The 21737-nt window shown below is 44.1% G+C and overlaps 1 protein-coding gene and 1 pseudogene across 6 annotated transcripts in view; both read right to left on the bottom strand.

Annotated features, from left to right (window-relative positions):
* Nucleotides 1-21737, bottom strand: part of PPP2R5C (protein phosphatase 2 regulatory subunit B'gamma) — a 211173-nt gene that overhangs the window by 182425 nt on the left and 7011 nt on the right. The window lies entirely within an intron of this gene.
* On the bottom strand, nucleotides 10088-20954 carry LOC143652221 (cytochrome b-c1 complex subunit 7 pseudogene; annotated as a pseudogene). The gene is made up of 2 exons (XR_013160509.1): nucleotides 19980-20954; nucleotides 10088-19863 (listed from the first exon to the last, which is right to left on the bottom strand). The product of XR_013160509.1 is annotated as a cytochrome b-c1 complex subunit 7 pseudogene (transcript).

Genomic DNA, 21737 nt, shown 5'->3' with positions numbered 1-21737 from the left:
TGAAAGCACAGCCTTTTGTCCTTCAAAACTCCATCCAAACTCCCCACATCAGGACACCCCAACCTTCTCACCTCGGCTTTCTCTACATACTCTCAGGAAACCCTAGAATTTATTCCACAATCACAGAGCTATTCCTACGAATCAGGAATACATTTCATTTAATACAATGTATTAAATTACATATACATTATATTCCAGTACTGAAATTTGTATCTCCTTTTTATTTTTCCACAATGCTGAATCCACTGCTATACACCTGATGATCTGGCTACACTGGATGTACAGATGAACACAAAGAGCTTCACTTCTTTCCACCTCACCAGGAAAAGAAACTGTGCATCTTAAGTAACAAAACTCATAAGAAAAGTGGTTGGTGATCGGCTAATTATACTTCAGAGCCAAGTTCACGGCCATTAACAGCCCATTGTTGGGAAATGCTTTAAGGTAAGGTTTCTAATGCCTAAGAAAACAAAAAATGAAACCGAAGACGGCCGACTCCACATCCCCTCTCTACCCCTGCAGGAGCTGCCCTGTCACCTGCCTTCACTCTGCCCCTTCTGGAGCATTCTCCTAGAACCAAGCAGAGGCAACTTCTAAAGAAGATCTACCCTGTCACCCCATGCCAAAATTTCAATAATTTCTCAGTGCTCTTAAGCCAAAAACATTTCGCTTATGGGCATGTCTACAAAGCCCTGCATGCTCTGTTTATACACTTTCGCTCAGGCCTCAGATGGCTCACACCTTCACCCACTCCTTCTGGGTGCCCCGTGCTCCATCTGGGGTCCAAACTCCTGCCGCCTCCCAGCACTCCTTCCAAGTGCTGTGCTCTACCTACCTCCCCATCCCATGCCCCATCCAGGCTCTGTGGCCGCCCCCCCCCACCCCCGTCCAATTCTGTGCTCCCTCCAGATTCTGTGCTGCCTCCCACATACCCCATCTTCCATCCAGGCTCTGCGCTTTCTGCCATCCCCTCCATACACACACTGAGCTCCATCCAGGTTCTATGTTTCCCCACCACCACCCCATGTTTCATCCTGGCTCTATGCTCCCTATCTCCTTCCAGGCTGTGTTGTCCTCCCACCTGGGCCTCTAACTGTGGGGCTCCATCCCCACTCTTCCTCTTTGTTCAGATCGTGGGATGCTCTGACTTCTCCTCTACAGCCTTTACATGCCTGTAAGTTTACATTCACTTGTGTGAGTATGAGCTCAGTGAGCTTCTCCATAATAAGGACTGTGAGCTCTGGGAGGGCAGGGCCTGTGTGTCTCAGCCACCGCTCTGTCCACTTCCGTGGACAAAGGCATAGGTGCATGGCAGGAGACCCAGTAATCTTCAGGGGTCTCTAGAAAAGGCTTCTTGAAGGAGACGGTGCTTAAGACCTGAAGGAAGAGGAGGTAAGAGTGTATGTGCACAGAGGAGGGGGCAGTTTACAGGCAGATCCCACTGAGACCTGCAGAACGCAGCACGGCTGCAGCCCACAAAGCAGACAGAGAAAGGACCAAGGGTGGGATGAGAAACACCATAGACAGAGCTGACTAGCTACAACTGAAATTCTGAACTTTATCTGCCGAGCAGCTGAGGGCTAAGGGAGAAAGTCAGACCTGGGCAATGGCATGAGTAGATCATCATCCTCAAAAGATTACTCAGCTCTGGTGTGGGCTGCACACTGCAGGGGGATGAGATGATCCAAAAGAAGGCTTTCTAGGAGTCTAGGCATGAAAATGCTGGTAGGTGAATGTGGACAACGGGACAGAGTGAGAGAGATTCTCACTCTGTGAGAATTTCACAGAATTCAGATTGCTGGATGTCAGATCAATTATAGGGGACAAGAGGGAAGCAGAGAATCCATGAGAACCCTCATGGCTTAAGCCACTGAGATGGGCGGCTTTGAATATGTTGAGTCTGAGGCTCCTATGGAGTGATCTCAAAATATACAACATGGGGAGCACGAGGTTACTTCTCCTCTTCCTTCTTTCATAAATATTCTATTTTCTAAAAAAATAATCAACACTCATCAACAGCTGAAATTCTCTTTCTTCACTTACATGCTTGGTTACAGTCCACCCTGTATTGCCCTAGAGTGGCCTGTCCCTGTCTGACTTTTTTGCCTCTCCCCTTATGCCCATACCCATGCAATTCTACTCTCCAATGTCTTTCGAAGTTCTGCCTTTCTGTAATTCTACAATGGATAGCTCAAGCTGATACCACTTATGTACCAGATCCTATGAGATACTATGCAATAAACTGCTTAAGGAGTATTTTTGCTCCAAAAGGTGTCCAAGCTGAAACCCTTGAAATTTCACCACCAGTGTTTTAATTTGATAAATGTTGCCAGAATGCAAAATACCAGGAATGTAATGGCTTTTAATTTTTTTTTTTTGTATGCTGTGTGGTGGGGTCACATTTCATTCTTTTTCCATGTGACTATCCCTTTATTGCAGCACTATTTGTTGAATTGTTTTTTGAAGGGGGGGAAGCACATAGGTTGGGAATCAAACCCAGGTCTCCCACATGGCAGGTGAAAATTCTACCACTGAACTATCCTTGTACCCCCTGGAATGGCTTTTAAAAATGGGATTTATTAAGTTACAAGTTTACAGTTTTAAGGCCATAAAAATGTCCAAACTGAGGCATCCGAGGAAGATGCCTTGACTCAAGGCCAATGTCTGTTACATGGGAAGGCATGTGGATGGTTTCTACTGGTCATTGTTCCCGGTTCTACGGCTTCCAGTTTCTTGATGCCAGTGGCTTCCTCTCCAAGCATCTGTGGGCCTTCACTTAGCTCCTCCTGGACACAACTCAGGGTTCTGGCTTACTCAGCACCTCATGGAAAGGCACATAGTGACATGTGCTAGGCTCTGCATCTCCAAAAGTCTATCCCTAGGCATCTGCTTTCTCTGTTGGTACTCCAAGCATCTCCATATGTATGTCTGTATCTCTGTCAGCTCTGAAACAACTGTTCTCCAAGCATCGATGTCACTTCTGAGCTTTCTCCAAAATGTTTCCCCTTTTAAAGGACTCCAGTAAACTAATCAAGACACACCTTAAATGGGCAGAGTCATTTCTCCATCTGGTCAAAAGGTCACACTCTCAACTGGGCATGCCACATCTCCGTGGAAGTAATCCAATCAAGATGTCAAACCCACAATTGAGTGGGACAATCTCCATGGAAACAATCTAAGCAAAGATTTCCACCCTACAATACTGAATTAGGATTAAAGGACGTGGCTTTACTGGGGGTACACAACACTTTCAAACCAGCACAATCAGTTCTAGGAATACAAGGGAGAGAAGATGTTAACAACCTCCAACGATGCAACCAGAAAAGTACAGAAGATGGGGGAAACTGTAGTAGGTTTCTCAACAGCAGCACCACTTACATTTGGGCCGAATAATTCTGTCATGAGGCTGTCCCGGACACTGCTGGATGTTTAGCAGCACCTCTGGCCTCCATCCACTGGATGCCAGTAGAATTTCTCCACCTAGTCATGACAACCCAAATGCCTCCAAATGTTGTCAAATGTGCCCTGGCGGGGGGGGGGGGGGGGGGGGGGGGGGGTGGCGGCAAAACTGCCCTTGGCTGAAAAGCACATCCTTCAAATGTGCATGAAGAACCTGATTTCTTTTACAACCAAATTGCGAGAAGGAAAAAGAGAGAAGAAATTGATACAGTTTAAGAGCTGTACCACCAAATGTAATGTGTGCATCTTATTTGGATCTGGTCTCAAAGAAACTAACTGAAAAAATATTGGGAGGCGGGGATTTGTAATATATGCTAATAGTATGAAATTACTGTTAATTTTTTTTAGGTGAGATAATAGTGCTTTGGTTTTGCTTAAAAAGAGCCCTTATTGAAGGATACTCATTTGAGCTTTACAAACATAATATGTCTGAGATTTGATTCAGAATAATCTGATATGAGAGGGAAGTGGGTGTGGGAGGTCAGATAAAATAAGACTGGCTGTACGCTGACAATCACTGATGCCAGGTGATAGGCACGTGGACAGGGGGAACATCCTGCTGACTCAACTTTGGTGTCAGGATCACTCATAATAAAAAGTGTTTAAACTTCTCTCTAGCTTCAGTTCATTCAAATTTCCCTACTCTTTTCCCCAACTATAGTCTTATACTGCTACCAGATTTACCTTTCTAAAATATGTATCAGACAACTGCCCCACTGGAACAATGTCAGTGGCTCCCTACCGTCTGTGGGACAAAGTCTAAACTGCCAAGCATAGAAGTCCAGGCCAGCCATGGTCTAGCCTACATCAACTTGTCCAGACTCATCTCTCAATAAATACTCTAGGCTTCAGGAAACGCAGGCCACTCTCAGACCCTCAAATACTCTTGGGACATGTCCTGTTCCAACACCTATTACTTCAGCCTGAAACCTCCTTTTCCCATCCCTTGAACCTCTGTAACACTCCTGGTTCACAGGCCACCTCTATGTGGATGTCCCCCAGAAACTTTCCCCGCAGTCAGGCTTGGCCATCCCCAGGGTGCTGAAGCCTTTCTCTTCCATCGTGCCTGTCACAGGTTCACTTCCACAAAGAGCAGGGACCACGGCTCGTCACTTTTCACCTGCTAACTCACATGCCATCACTGCAGAGCATATGGCTCTTCTTCACACCATGCTCTCTGAACTCTTAAATGCCATCCTTCACACAACCTCCATGCCAAACACACAACACACTCTATGTTCAGTGATACCAAACCACTTGGCTCCCAGACAAGACTCATCCCAGACACCTCTTCAGATCTTTTAAGAGGGCATTTCATCTGCTTCTCTTCTGTCTATTCAAGGAAACATCCCTGATGCTGCAGAGAGGGTTAGGAGACTCCCTCTTCCATGCCCCATTCTGAGCCCTCAAAGTTGCCATGTGGTTCCCTTCAGGCACACTGTGGTGGTGTCTGTCCAAAGACAGACAGAGTCTCCCTCAAAAGACCCCCAGCGCTGAGAGCAGCGCTGTGCACGGCGTGGGCAGAACAGGTGTGGACAACCGAGTCAGCGTCACGACTTCTTGCACCCTTCCACATGGGGCTGTCCTCTGGTGGCCCTTAGATGGTCTAGAGTCAATATCATAAATCAGCAAAGGAAGCAGCACGTGCAGTGTGGCGTGCACCCCAAGTCCACTGTTTACTGCACCGGTGAAAGGAGGGCTTGGCACCCGGAAGGCACTGATGTTGGTGAGCACTGGATGGCAAATAGTAGGTGTGCTTCCTAGGTTCTCATAAACACTGGATATCTATCTTGAAATTATGAGAAATCTTTATGAAAAATTATGATTCTGTTTAGCTTTCTAACTTGGGTAAAAGCTAAAAAAGACTAGATACTTCCTTTTTTTGTGACTCCTTTCTGGAATGGAGGCTGTAGTTTTTAAAAAAGTTATTCATTCAGTGAGATTAGAGATGACCACGACACCCTCTTTCCTTTTGCTCTTAACGGTGGAAAAGTATTTACCAAACTCAGTGTGAGAACCAGATAAAACGGCTGACCTTTTCCTTTCACTAGAAGTTGCTGAAAGTTCCCAGGAGATTCCTGAGATGCGCTACTCCCCTCCTTCCTCATTCTTCCAGAATATCCACTGGAGGCTTTAGGTGGTCTGAAATGCTATTGAAGATACTCAGTCACCCAAATTAAAGTTGCAGCAATGAATAAGGAGCTGTTTCTTTCTTTCTCCTGCTGGGGCCCCCTTAGAAAAGGCAGGGGTGACTCTGGATGGGCTTGCCTATTAGTGGGGAGCCTGGAGGTTCTTGCTGGCAGTAGGGGTCGCCTGAGAGGAAGGCATGTAGCAGAGGGGGCACTGTCCAGGCAGAATCCTGACACCAGCTTCTGTAGCCTGGCTCTCCCCTGCAGGCTGCTTGGGCCCCACATCCAAGAAGCAGAGTTGTGCCTCCAGAGGGAGATCCTCCACCCTCAGGAAAAGGCAAATTATCACAGTTTCTAATGCGGAATACACATCAAGCCCACATGTCCCAGTACCCAGCTGTTACCCCTACCACGCCTCAACCTCCTATGCAGCTGGGCAACAGTACCCCCCAAATTTGAAGAACAAAAATATAGTCAGCAGACAGATGGGTATTTGTTAGAGTCTCTACTTCTCTGTATATTTGAAATATTTTATTAATAACAAATTTGTGACAAAGCCTCTTGCCTGGAGAGCTCACTATATAACAAGCAACTCCCTTCATTCTGTAGCCAAGACAGTAGGATTTAAGAAATTATTTTGATTACTGAATTATTAGCTATTTTTCACTTTCTAACATATTAGAATAGCCAGAGGGAAATACCTGAAATTCCTGAACTATAACCCAGCTGTCTTGATCTCTAATGACTGTACAACTATAAAGGCTTTATTGTGCAATATAAAAACCTTGTGAATGACCCTCACTTGTACCCCCTTAACCTGTTTCTCAACGTTAGACTCTTATAATTACTAAAGACAGCCCATAATGTTTATTAAGGAAGAGCTTGAGTTAGTCCAGCACTAATTCACCCCAATTCCAAAACTATCTTGCTAGACAGAACTGGATCTAAGCAAAACTGAACTAAAAATTACACCCATCATCATATTAAGGTTGCCATTTTCTTATGTACCTTCTGTGACAAAGCATGTAACCAATCTGCACATGCTCAATAGTTAGATCATCTCTAACCTCATCATCTTGAACCACTGTGCTTATTATCTTAAAACTTGCCCATCTTTAGATACTAGAAAACTATTAGAATTACTGCAGTTCAGGGAGACAGATTTTAAGGCTGATAGGTCGTGTAACTGCCTGCTTCACAAGACATTCTTTGTCTCTTTGAAAGCCTGGTATCTCAGGAATTGGTCATTTAAGCACATGGGGCAGAGAACCCATTGCTTTTGATTGGTATCAATTCAACCACGACAACTCTAAAAACTCGCAACTCGATATAAGACACTGATCATTCAACTTGGCAGGCCCAAATCACAAGTCTCTTGATAGCTTCTAGATGGTGAATGGAGTACACACTGGAGTACCTCCCTCACTAAGCAGAACGATTACTTGTTTCAGAAAAGGGCCCAGGATGAGAGACCTATGGAGTAACAAGAGTAACTGTCTCTGCAAAGTACTAAGTCTGACTTGGATTCTGTCAGGCCAAGGGTTGGCAAATTATAGCCTATCGGCAAATGTGGTCTACTATCTGTTTTTGTAAATAAAGTTTTACTGGAATGCAGGCATTCTATCTGTTCACTTACTGCTGTGGTTGCTTTTGCACGCAGAGCTGAGTAACTACGACAGAGACAAGGTGACACACGTTTTACTATCTGGCCCTTTATAGGAACACTTTGCTGACCACTGAACCAGGCCAATGATGCCTGAGTAGGAGGTGGGGAAAAGGGAAAGAGGGAAGAGGTTTTCCTGCTTCAGGTAGACCACACACTAATGATTACCATAAACCCTCCTGAGCCCCCATTAAAAGCGATACTGAAGAGGGGTGGGGCTGGAGGTGAGAAGTCAGGAACTCAGCCTCTACAGGATCCCCAAGAGGGTCAGGACTTGGAGATTCTGGTCAGAATGGAAGGCAGGAATGAAAAGAAGGGCTGAAAAGAAAGGGGTAAACTTTTGGTCTGAACACTGACCCAGTCACAGCCACCTTACCTGTGCCCCATCCCCACTTGCAGAATACTGGGGAACTGGGTGTTTATATAGGGGGAAAAGGTATTTTATAGGGGGGAAAAACTGTCTAGGAAAGACAAGGCTGCTTGTGTAGGAGCTGCCCCTGAGAGCAACGCTCTCTGTATTCTATCGTTAGGGCTTAAAAGCCATAGAGCCAGCTTCCAGTGAAGGCCTAATATATGCATTTGGCTGACAAGCCCATCCAAGTTCAGAGCCCACAGCCAGCTCGGCTGCTGCCCCATCCTTCAGCAGGCACGGACAGACAAGGGCACCAGGTATCTGTGAAGGCCAAGACTTCCAACTGTTCTCCCTGCTTCAACTCTTGCCCCTGTATTCTTCACACAGCAGCTGACAAGATTCTTTAAATACTTAACATCAGATCCTGCTATTTCCCTGTTCACAATATCCTGATAGCTTCCCACCATACTTAGAATAAATATCCCATACCTTGTCAACAGCTGCTTACCAGATACTCCACGAGGCTGCCTGCACCCACCCCTCTGGACCTGACTTCACTCCCTCCACTCTCCCTACCTCCACTTCTCTATAGCCAAGCTGCCTCCTTTCAGCTGGACACACCAAGTTCACTTCTACCTCAGGACCTGTGACGGTTAGATTCTGGTATCAACTTGGCCAAATGATTAGACCCAGTTGTCTGGTCAGGTGTCTAACCAGTGCTGCAAGGATATTTCATGGCTGGCTGATAAACCAGAAGGCTGGTGTATTAAGTCATCAGTCAGCTGACTGCTGATGGGTGGGTTTCTCACAATGAGATAATCCAATCAAATGAAGGCCTTTAAGGAAGGAGAGAGGCTCTTTTATTGTTTCTTCAGCAAGCAAGCCTCTCCTGTGGAGTTCGTCCAGACCCTTCCTCTGAGCCGCCAGCTTTACAGCCTGCCCTACAGATTTTGGACTCTTTCATTTCCATGATTGCGTGAGACACCCTTATAAAACTTATATTTACAGATCTCTCCTGTCAGTTCTGTTTCTCTAGAGAACCTAACACAATTTGGTACCAGGAATGGTTCTTGAGAAACGGAATCTTAAAAATGGGTTTTTACAATTGGTTATCTACTCTGATTAGACTCAGAGGCACTGACTCTGTTTCCAATAATCAAGATTGCACCGACAGTCCATGGGGTGAGTTAGAAAAGAGATACTCAAAACATCACCATTAAATTCTGCTAATTGTACACTTATACGGGGCAAGGTTCTGGGTGATAATGTTTTTGACACTTTTACAGAGTTTTGTGGAATTAAGTGGTATAACGATGTTGGCTGGTTGTTGTTAGATACGCTGGATACAGTGATGAGGGAAAGGGATGAGCTGAAGGCTTCAAATTTGAAACTTCAGCACCATATGACTGAAGTAAAAGTTTCCACGTGGGCCCTGACAGAAAATCTTATTTCCTGTGGTTGCAGACTTGAGATTTCTGAAAAACAGACAAGACGCCTCACTGTGTGAATAGCAGATTTACAACACAAACTAAAATCTCAACCTTGCAGGGTGTGCATTGTCAAAATAAGGGCTTTGATTGGAAAAGAATGGGATTCTGAAATGTGGGATGGTGATAAATGGCTTGGTAATGATGGCAATAGGGAGGCAAGATCCCTGGAATCTGCTGAACCCAGATAGACCTGTAATGGACTGTCCTAAGGAAAGAGCTTCCCAACCTCCAGTATGCCTTGAGAAAACAGCTTCCTGGCCTCTGTTACCCTCAGAGGAGTCTGCCATTAATCCTCTACCTAATGAGACAGACGAACCCTTCACTGCCTGCTAACCCTATAACTATCTCCCCCAGGGAAACAGCCCTCACTTTTCTGTGTGGAACGACTAATCCTATTTCATCAGAATGAATTGCAACAGAATGCCCTGAGGTGATTGGCTTGACAGACACTTCTTTTTCTTTTCATGACCCCCCACCCCACCCCTCTTTTCTTCAAAACCTATAACTAAAGGCCCAACAGGCCCTGAAAGGTAAAGTACAAAGTGTGATCCATAAGGAGGTATGTTATACTCCAAAAGAACTGCATGAGATTTCCAATCTATATAGCCAGAAATCAGGGGAATATGTGTGGGAATGGATATTAAGGGTGTGGGATAATGGTGGAAGGTATATAAAGTTGGATCAACCTGAATTTATTGTTATGAACCAACTAAGCAGAGATTCTGCATTCAATGTTGTAGCTTGAGGTGTTAGAAAGCGCATTAACAGTGTGTTTGAATGGCTGGCTGAAACAGGGATCCAAAGATTGCTGACATTACCTGAGGTCAAAACTGAAATGCCAGAACTGACCTGGTATAATGTAGATGAGGGGATCCAGAGGCTTAGAGAGGTCAGAATGTAGGAGTAGATTTATCAGGGAAGACCCGCTCACACACCTCATGAATGTCCAGAGGACACATCTTTCAGCAGAACCTTGAGAAATAAATTCGTGAGATTAGGTCCATCATCCCAGAAGAGCTCTGTAGTCGCCTTTTGCTATAGGTCAAATATTACTGTGGGAAATGCTGTCACTGAGCTAGAATCCTTAAATACAATGGGGTTGACTACATCCCGAGTTGGCAGAAGCCATGTGGTAACAGTTAATCATCACAGACAAGGTGGGCATGGCCACCACAAAGGACAGCAGAGTCAAAGCAGCAGTCAAAATAATCTGACTCTCAGAGACTTGTGGCATTGGTTAGTACATCATGGAGTACCTAGAAGTAAAACAGATGGGCAGTCTACTAAATTCTCATTTGACCTTAATAAGCAGAAGAATACTAGGTCAGTATACTTCAGAACAGAAGTCTAACTTGAATTGTAAGAACAGAGAGTCATGCTCCATTAATCAATTCCCAGACATGAGACAGTTTACAGACCCAGAGTCTTCAAATGAGAGTATCTTTGTGGAAGGACCCTTTCACACCACCCAAAATTTACACTGCTAACCTTCCTCCCAAACTCCCCCAAGGAGATCTAAGGCCTTTTACCAGGGTGACTGTGCACTGAGGAAAAGGAAATAGATATTTCAAGGACTAATAGACACGGGTTCAGAAGTGACACTAATTCCAGGAGACCCAAAACATCACTCTGGTTCACCAGTTAGATCTGGGACTTATGGAAGTCAGGTAATACTGAAATTTTAGCTCATGTCTGTCTCACAGTGAGTCCTGTGGATCCCCAGACCCATTCTGTGGTCATTTCCCCAGTTCCAGAAAGCATAACTGGAATCCCCACACTGGTCCTCTGACTCATGAAGTGAGGGTTATTATGGTAGGAAAGGCCAAGTGGAAGCCACTAGAACTGCCCCTACCCAGCAAAATAGTGAATCAGAAGCAATACCATATTCCTGAGAGATTGCAGAGATTAGTGCCACTCTTAAAGACTTGAAGGATGGAGGGGTGGTGATTTCCACCACATTTCCATTCAATTTTCCTATTTGGCCTGTGCAGAAAACAGATGGGTCTCGGAGGATGACAGTGGATTGTCATAAACTTAATCAGGTGGTGACTACAATTGCAGTGCTGTCCCAGATATGGTATCATTGTTTGAGCAAATCAACATATTGCCTGGTACATGGTATACAGCTATTGATCTGGCAAATGCTTTTTCCTCAATAGCTGTCAGTAAGGACCATGAAGAAAGTTTGTATTCAGCTGGCAAGGCCAGCAGTATATTGTCACTGTCCTGCCTTAGGGATAAATCAACTTTCCAGCCCTATGCCACAATCTTGTCCACAGAGACCCTGACTGGTTCTCCCTTCCACAAGTTATCACACTGCTCCATTATATTGATGATATTATGCTGATTGGAACTAGTGAGTAAGAAGTAGCAACTACTCTAGCCTTATTGGTAAGACATTTGCAGGTGAAGGGATAGCAGATAAATTCAACAAAAATACAGGTGGCTTCCACCTCAGTGAAATTCCTATGTGTCCAGTGGTGTGGGGCATGTCGAGATATCTCTTTGAAGGTGAAGGATAAGCTGTTGCATCTGGCCTCTCCTGTGACCAAAATAGAGGTACAATGCCTAGTTGGGCTCTTTGGATTTTGGAGATAATTTCAAGTACATCCTTTTTGGATATGCTACTCCAGCCCATTTACCAAGTGACCAGAAAAGCTGCTAGCTTTGAGTGGGGATCAGAACAAGAGGAGGCTCTGTGACAGGCCCAGGTATGCAAGCTGCTCTGCCACTTGGGCCATATGATCCAGCAAATCCAATGGTGCTGGAAGAGTCAGTGACAAACAGGTGATGTCGCCTCGAGCCTTTGGAGGCCCCTATAGGAGACCCTTAGGATTTTGGAGCAAAGCCATACTATCTGCTGCAGATGAACTACTCTCCTTTTGAGAAAAAGCTTTTAGCCTGCTATTGGGCCTTAATAGAGACTGATCACTTAACCATGTGCCACCAAGTTACCATGAGACCTGAGTTGCTTATCAAGAGCTGGGTGTTGTCTAAACCACCAAACCACAAAGTTGGGCATGCACAACAGCACGCCATCATAAAATGGAAATGGTATATTAGAGATAGGGCCACAGAAGGTCCTAAAGGCACAAGTAAGTTACATGAGGAAGAGGCCTAAATGCACATGGCCCCCACTCCTGCCATATAACCTTCTCTTTCCCAGACCAGAACCACAGCCTCTTGAGGAGTTCCTTATAGTCAGTTGACTGAGGAAGAGAAAACTCGGGCCTTTACAGATAGTTCTGTATGATATGCAGGAACCACCCGGAAGTGGACAGCTATAGCACTACATTCCATTCATTAAGGGATGTCCTTAAAGGACAGTGGTGAAAGGAAATCCTCCCAGTGGGCAGACCTTCGAGCAGTGCACCTGGTTGTTCATTTTGCTTGGAAGGAGAACTGGTCAGAGTGTATCTGTATACTGACTCATGGGCTATTGCTAATGGTTTGGCTGGATGGTCAGGGATTTGGAAGAAGCATGATTGAAAAATTGTTGACAAAGAGGTATGGGAAAGAGGTATGTGGACAGACCTTTCTGAGTGGGCAAAGAACTTGAAAATATTTATGGTCCATGTGAATGCACACCAGAGGGTGACTTCAGCAGAGGAAAGTTTTTTTTTTTTTTTAAATCAGCAGTTAAGATTTTTATAAAGTTTAGAATTCAAAATCTCCAACAATTATTACAAATTATATTTGTTTAAAGGAATACATTTTAGCCTAAATAATCCTTAAATTGTGCATTTTAGGTTTTACCACCTTATAAAAGTACTTTGGGAACGGCTGCATCATTTCAATTACATGATTATTTCTTTGCCCATTCTTCTCTCTCTTTTCTTTCTTGAATAACTTCTTTCAGATATGGTTCAAGATAGAATTTATCCTCCTCATATTTTGTCCACTGCTCTTTAGGCAAGATTTGCTGTCTGATGCTCAGGTCCAGTGCTCTCTTAATGCAAAACACCCTGTCATTATAAAGGTTCTCAGGAAGTGTTCTTATGGCTTCTTTCACATCTTCAGTCTCAGGTATTGTATCATCTCGCAATAACCCCAGTTTATTGAACCCTGCGGCATTGTAATAACATTTTCGAATACCATCCAGCCATCGGCCTGATGATGCAACAGCAGGGTGGCCCGCAGTGTTGACCCCAGAGCCAGCAGAGGAAGGTTCTAATAATAAAGTGGATAAGATGACCCATCCTGTGGATACAAGACATCCTCTTTCCCTAGCCACTCTTGCCATTGCCCAATGAGCTCATGAACAAAGTGGGGATGATGGTAGGGATGGAGGTCATGAATTGGCTCAGCAACATGGACTTCTACTCATAAAGGCCAACCTGACTACAGTCACTGTTGAGTGCCCAGTCTCCCAGCAACAGAGACCCACACTCAGTCCCCGATATGGCACCACTCCCCGAAGTGATCAGCTTGCTACTTGGTGGCCACTTTCATCATGGAAGGGGCAGCAATTTTTCTAACTGGAATAGACACATACTCTGATATATATGGGTTTGCATACCCTGCATACAATGCTTCTGCAAAAACTACCACATGTGGACTTATAGAATCCCTTATCCACCATCAAGGTATACCACACAGCATTGTTTCTGATCAAATAACCCTCTTCACAGAAAATGAAGTGTGGGAATGGGCACATACTCATGGAATTCTCTGGTATTACCATGTTCCCCATCATCCAGAGGCAGGTATGTTGATAGAATGGTAAAATGGCCTTTTGAAGACCCAATTATGGTGTCAACTAGGTGACAATACCTTGCAGAGCTGGGGCAATGTTCTCCAGGAGACTGTGTATGCTCTGAATCAGCGCCCACTATATGGTATTGTTTTTCCCATAGCCAGGATTCATGGGTCCAGGAATCAAGGGGTGGAAATGGGAGTGGCACCACTCACTATCACCCCCTAGAGATCCACTAGGAAAATTTTTGCTTCCTGTCTCTGAAATCTTAAGTTCTGCTAGTCTACAGGTCTCAGTTCCAAAAGGAGGAGTATTTCTTCCAAGAGACACAACAATGATTCCATTGAATTGGAAATTAAGACTGCCACCTGGCCACTTAGAGCTTTTCATGCCACTGAATAAAGAGGCATGAAAGGGGTTTACTGTTCTGTCTGGGGTGACTGATCTGACTATCAAGGGGAAATAGGACTGCAACTACACAGTAGAGGTAAAGAAGAGTTTTTCTGGAATTCAGGAGATCCCCTAGGGCATCTCTTAGTACTACCATGCCCTGTGATTAAAGTCAATGGAAAACTGCAACTACTCAATCCAGGCAGGACTGTCAGTGGCCCAGAAACTTCAGAAATGAAGGTCTAGGTCACTCCACCTGGCAAAGATCCATGGCCAGCTGAAGTGCTTGCTTAGGGTAAAGGGAACATGGTAAGCGTAGTACAAAAAGATAGTGATAAATATGACTATGACCACATGACAAGTTATGGAATCGAAGACCGTTAGGTTTGCATTTGTACATAAGCAAATATCTTGTTTTCCTCTTACAATATGACATGTTATATTGTTCATGTTATAATATTTAAGTCACAGGATATGAAGTTTAAGAGTGAAAGTTACCTGAGGACTTGCACCTATTCTGAAGAGATGTAGTGCATTTCTGGTTGTATGTAGGACAGCTGAGTATTGTTAGGTAAAACGTATGTATATTATTGTGTTCTGTTTGGAAATTAAGCATGTTTCAAGATGATGTGTATAGCTGTCAAGTTGACAAGGGGTGGACTGTGATGATTAGGTTCTGTTAATAACTTGGCCAAATGACTATGCCCAGTTGTCTGGTCAGGTAAGCACTAGCCTGACCGGATATTTCATGGATGATTGATAAACCAGAAGGCTGGGGTATGAAGTCATCAATCAGTTGATTGTATCTGTGCCGATTATATCTGTGATCAACTAAGGCATGTCTCCTACAATGAGATAATCCAATCAGTTGAAGGCTTCTAAGGAAGAAGAGAATCTTTTCACTGCTTCTTCAACCTGTGAGCTTCTCGTATGGAGTTCGTCCAGACCCTTCATCTTAGCTGCCAGCCTCATGCCTGCCCTATGGATTTTGGACTCCTTCATTCCCACGGCTGCACGAGACACCTTTATAAATCTCATATTTACAGATCTCTCCTTTTGGTTCTGTTTCTCTAGAGAATCCTAATACAAAGCCTTTTCATTAGCTGCTGCCTCTGGCTGGAACATCCTTCCCCAGATCTCCACACGCCTTCCCACTGGAAGCCACCTCCCAGTCTTCAGCATGGGGGCTACTAGAGGTGGGCCTTCCCCAGCAGGGTATCTGGAATGTGAGTGCAGTAGCTGAGGGTGCTGTTGACACTGAGAGCCCAAGGGCTAATGCTCCTGCTCAGTCTGAGAAGTTCTTGTATTAAAGGTCAGCAGTGTCCCTTAGAAGCGTGGCTGCAGCCAGGATCTCAGTTCCGGTGTCCTCAGTGGAGGCAAACCCACCATGGCAGGGCCTCTGCTTCATTCAGTACTGAGTCCCCAGTACCCGCTGTGGCACTCAGCACAGGGCTGGATATAGAATGGCCTCACCGGATGGTTGGGAGAAAGAGAGAATGAACTGGGGGGAAAGCATGCAGCAGGAAAGAGACAGCCAAGATAAAGGGAGGAAAAAGACACTGAGATAGACAGTGAGCAGAGAGGACCTTAAAAAATTCCACATGCTAGCTTGAAAATCTCATAAGATACTGTATTTAAAAAATTAGCCAAGTTATTCTGGGAAAAAAAGGAGGAAAGAAAAACAAGAAAGAGCCCTTGAATATTAAAAATTGTTTAATCAAAGAATAACTTCAACAGAAGAATTTAAAGTTAAAAGTCAAGGCAATCTAGGGCGGGCCACAGTGGCTCAGCAGGCAGAGTTCTCACCTGCTATGCTGGAGACCCAGGTTGGATTCCTGGTGCCTGCCCATGCAAAACAAAAAACAAAACAAAAAAAGCCAAGGAAATCTATAATAAAAAGATCAAGGCAGAAAAGATAAGAGATCAAGACCAAATTAAAAGATTTGTAATCTAACTCCAAGGTCCAAGAAAACAGAAGAGGGAAAACATAGAAGAAACTATCAAAGAAATAATAAAAGAGAAAGTCCTAAAGCTGAAGGAAAGTCTTGAGGTCGAAAGGGCCCAAGTGGGTGCCCAGCACCATGAAGACTTACACCTACACACGTTACCCCAAAACTTCAGGCCATCACCAAAGACTCCAGAATGGAAAACAGGTCACCTACAAGGGGACTGGCATCAGCCTCCCTGGTTGGCAACACAGACCCCTGGAGACAGGAGAGCAACACTTGATGAGAATGATTTTCATATTAGAATCCTGTACCTAAATTACCAGTCCTCTGTGAGGGAAGGATGCAGAATAAAGACACCTTCAGTCAGGTCGGAAAGGATGAGCGTCAGAGCCGGGATCCACAGGCCCACAGGGTGGTTTCAGATGGTCCTGCCAGGGGTTGGGCGCTGCTGCCACACAGGGATGCCACTCGAGCTGCCCATGGAATGGCCCATATGGAGAGGGATGGAGACCGCCGACAGCCACAGGCATGAGTCCATGGGAGTGGCTCCTTCAGCCCCACCAAGCCTGGGCCGAAGTTGACTGCAGCTAGACCTGTCCAGCTAATCTATTCCCAGAGGACCTGCAGACAGTGCTGTCAAAAGTAATACTCCTAATGACTTTCTCCAACCATGTCTGGGTGAAATGAGAAGGAACGGAAGGCCCAGCCAGGACAGGGGGTTTGAGGATCTTCTTTCTATAGCTTGTTTTGAACACATGTCACCACGAGCACCTGGGATTTATATTCCCAAATCCAGTATCTCATGGTTATAACAAGGTAAGTGGAGAGGACACTGAGGATCTAGAAGAGGATACAGCCGCATAAGGGAAGGCACCTGGATCCCTGGATGACCACGTGGGGCAGAGGTGGCCCTTCTTTGCTCCAATCACTGACCTCGAGTTGGGTGGTAAATGATAGACTTCTGTTGGTTAAGCCTCAGCAATTTTCCATTGCACTCTGTTACAGCAGCTAGGTTTACTTACCTAGGCTCATCTAAATACCATCTCAATACCATTCTCAATACCAGATGACAGAACAGGATACCTTCAAGTAATTAGTACCTTATTGTTTGCTTCCTTTTCAGTAAATTAATTTTAAGGGTCCTACTAGCACTACAGAATTTTGAAAGAAAAATTTCACTTGCTTTGCTATGTAAAACAAAGCTAAACGATGATTATCACTTTGTGTCTTAAAAACAGGGCTGTTCGTTAGGATTAGTCTGGCAGAGATACTGGTATGCTCTCTGAGGTCAGGGTATCAAGAGCTCCCACCATTAATTTATTTACTCATTAATTCATTCATATATTCAACACATGCTAGATATTGGGAATGCAAAGGAAATCAGAGTCCCTTCTTTTAACCAGGACACATACAATCAGATATTACCTGGCTGACCACAGGCAAGCTCTCTGATTTGTAAAATGAGGACACTATCAGTCACTCATACTCACTTCTAGGGCTCTGATGGAGCCTAAATGAGATTAATCATGCAACACAGCAGCTGACATATTCTTAAGTGTTTGTGGAAGGCTGAATTACATAGCCCATCAAAGATATGTTCTTAATTTTAGCCCATGCTCCTGTGGGTGTGATCTTATTTGTAAACAGGACATTTTGAAGATATTATTATTAGTTAAGGTGTGACCAACTGCATCAGGGTGGGTCTTAATCCATATTCCTGGAAGCCTTATAAAGAGACGGCACACGGAAGAGACAGAAGCTATATAGGCAGCAGAAACCGGAAGAGCAAACTCAAGCAGAAAAAGATGACCATGTGACAACAGAGATGTAAGCCAAGGAGCCCCAAGGGTGTGGCAAGCCGGCATCACAACTGGGCAGAAAGCAAGGCCTTGTTGATAGTCTGAAACTATAACAGTAGTTTCCCTTTTCCTGAAAGGAATGATAAAGTTTGTACTTTTTTGTGACATATTCTTTTTCACTCAACATAGTATTATTGAGATTCAACTATGTTGTGTTGTTTGGCAGTAGTTTGTTTCTTTTAATTGTTGTATGGCATTCCATGGGGTGGATGTACCATAATGCATTTGTCCTTTCTCTTGGTGATGGACAAAAGACTGTTTCCAGTTTGGGGATATGATATTATGAATAAAGTCTCTATGATTATTTTTTTAAAAAAGAAAAAGACACCTTCAGATACGCAAAGAATTAAAAGATTTGCCTCTCATGTACCCTCTTCAGGAAATTATTTGAAAATGAATCTCAACAAAACAGGTAATAAACCCAGAAAGAAGAAAATGCAGCATCCGGGAAACAGTAACTGTGGCCCAGGAAGGTGATCAGGAAGGTTCTATTCTGATGGCATTTTCCTTCTTCTCCAAAGGTCGCTGGCTACATGGGCTCTCGTAGTTCTGTTGCCCTGCTGCTTCTGGTGCCTCTCTCCAAAATGTTTCCTCTTCTAAAGGATACCAGTAAACTAATCAAGACCAACCTGGAATGGGTAGAGTCACATCTCTCTCTAATCAGAAGTTAATAACCACACTTGGGTAGGCCACACCTCTGTGGAGATCTAATCAAGTTCCAACATACAGTGCTGGATAAGAATTAAAAGAAATGGATGCCTTTACAAGAATGGATTAGAATCAAAGCATGGCTTTTCTAGAGTGCATAAATTCTTTCAAATGGTGTACTCCCTGAATTCAGCATTCTGGGCCGGTGGTCCTTGGCTCCTCTATTAAATGGCCAAGCACCGGCAATGTTTTCTGGGCCACTCCTCCTTCTGTTTCCGTTTCAGCTTCCTGTGGCCTTTTTTCTGTCTGAATTTCATTCTCTTATTAAGGACTCCAGCAGTGGGATTAAAACCCATCCCTGATTGGGTTGGGCCACACTTTAACTGAAATAACCTCATCCAAGGGTCCTACTTACAATGGGTTCACACCCACAGGGATGGATTAATTTAAGAACACGTTCTGGGGTACCTACAGCTCCAAACTAACACACCATGTATGGAAAATGGAAGACTTTGGACAATGTTACATTTTTCCAGGGAGGTTCACGCTTTCTTCTCTCTACAAAGTGGAATGGGCCTGATTATCCTAATCCAAATGGAAATCAAACCCACTGAAGCTGTGCTACAGCTTTGCAAAGCTCTGCCTGTCTGCCTTCACCACTACTTCTAGAGGCATTTGGAGTATTCACTAGCGTCTTTCCCCACAGTGGGTCACAGATTCTAACCTTTGTCTCCTCAGCACTGGGAAACTTTCAAAATTGTGCTCGCTTTTCAAAGGCCTTCAGTTTAGCATCTCAGCATCTCACTCCAAGCAGTCTGAACATTCAGCAAATGTCTGAAGGGGAAACCAGCCTGAGTGGTAGGCTCAATTCTCCATCCTCCTTCCTATACCTAGATTTCTAGTATCCCATTTTACCTCTCTAGCTTCTGAAATTACTTTCTCTGCCTCTTAGAAGCAGCCCTTACTATGGGCAGTTGGAATTCTCAACCTCTTCCTGGACACTCAGAATCAGCCAATTACCCAAAAATAACAAGCGGTGCAGGAGGTGGGGTCTTCCCACAGCCCCTCTTTTCTCAGGATCTTCTTTCCTCAAGTCCTGATTACACGTCAGGGACTCTTCAATGTCCTCAAAAAGATAGGTTGTTTTTTTTTTCTTCTGGCTTTTCCAGTTGTTTTCATTGGGAACAATGGTCTACTCGAAGACACTCCATTTAGTCAACTGCATTAACTTAAAAAACAGGATAGGGACGACTATTATTACCCTTTTACGGAGACTAATCAAATTATCCCAGACCACAGAGCTAATATGAGATGAAGCCAAGATCTGAGCCCTGGGAATCTTACTCTAGAGTCCACCCTCGACCATGCTGCTTCCCAGTTATGGTCCCCATGACTACTGGAGGGAACCAACAGAACAGTCAACAGAGGTCTGGCAAATGGGGCTTAGAATCAGATTAGGTGAGATGGGAAACTGTAAATTTTTATATTTTATATTTTTAAATCATATATGCTTTGACCCAAAAAAGGTGAAATATTTAAGAAGACTAGAAAGACCAGAAGGATATGAGGTTGTTGTTGCTTTGGTCTCTAGGTCACACTCCCCCAGGAAACGAAATGGAGTTTACGGAATCCCTCAACCAAGTGCAGTGGTCTTTAAGAATGTAGCTGGTCACAGACCAAGTGGTAAATGGCCTCTTTTCCATCCCACCACTGTATTTTCCTTTTCTTCTTTCCTCTCACTTTATCTACTTTCTTCTCTCTTGCTAATTTATATTTCTTCATTTTATTTAAATGTAAGCGTAAGTTTGACACTACATACTAAGATTAACAGGTAATAAAAGTGAGATAAGTAACTATATACCCATTAGGATTGTTTTGGAAAATACAGCCAGGAACTAATGCTGCACAGTCCTACTGGACTTTCCATGCGGCTGGAAGTGATCTGTATCTGTTGTCCAATTTGGTAGCTGCTAGCCACAAGTGGTTACTGACCACCTGGACTATAGTTAGTAACTATGAGGAATGGAATTTTAAGTTTTATGCAATTTTCATTAATTTAAATTTAAATAGCCATCTGTAACTAATCTTGGACAACATAGGCCTAACACCTTCAGAGCTACTAGGTACTCTGCTATTACCACGGGGCAAAAATAGCACTAGGTCATAGCCAATGCTTAAAGGCTGCAGGTGTCTGAAACCATTTCCTTTAGAGGCACATTAAATCTCATTTTTAAAAGGAAATGTATATAGGGTGGGCCACGGTGGCTTGGTAGGCAGAGTTCTTGCCTGCCATGCCGGAGACCTGGGTTTGATTCCCAGTGCCTGCTCAAGCAAAAAAAAAGGAAATGTACATAATGTACATATTAGAAAGGAAAATTTAACATCTTCAAACTAATAGAGCAGTTTCTCCCCAAGTTTGATTTCTACGCTTGTTCTCTTACTCCCCCAGGTGGTGAAAACTAGAGTGACAAAATGTTTGGATTTGGGAAACCCCTCACTGCAGTGGTTGTTCTTAAACCTGTCCAAAAGCAGGGCATCAGAAGTTCTTAAGACACATACTGATATGGAAATGTAAAAGAATTAAATATAACATGGTGCCAGCCAGACAAGATAGTAACCTGTTGGCAGGTCCCTAGTGTTTAAGAAAACATCAGAGGCTTTTATCATTTAGATATTTTATCACACATTTTCCCATGATTAAGGAAGGCGTGCCATTTTCTCTTGGTGGCACAGCAACTCTACTAATGCCTCAGGGCATGCAGGTGGAAACCATCACCTGACAGGGCCAAGGTTAGGGCTCCTTCTGCAGCTATGAGGAGGGCATGCTTTGGTAAATGAGCTCTATGCTGCTTTCATGGCTGGAAAACTGCAGATTATTTCACTTAAGTAACTCGATGAGCTCTTTCTAGAATTAAGTATGACATAACAGAGCTTTTACAGAAGAGGGAGAGGAACACCTGCTCTTATATCAGTAGATGGTCCAACATGCTTTCAGGAACTCTAAAATGTAATGGCTTGGTGATATTTGCTTAGATGCTTTAAAGCATCTTACTTTCCTTTCCCAAGTTCAGGTGGCTCTTTACAAGAAATGTGCTTCCTCTT

Source organism: Tamandua tetradactyla, chromosome 12, assembly GCF_023851605.1.
Source record: "Tamandua tetradactyla isolate mTamTet1 chromosome 12, mTamTet1.pri, whole genome shotgun sequence".
In the NCBI taxonomy this organism is placed as follows: Eukaryota; Metazoa; Chordata; class Mammalia; order Pilosa; family Myrmecophagidae; genus Tamandua; species Tamandua tetradactyla.
The sequence above is the reverse complement of the archived record's forward strand: the minus strand, read 5'-3'. Positions and strand labels throughout refer to the sequence as shown.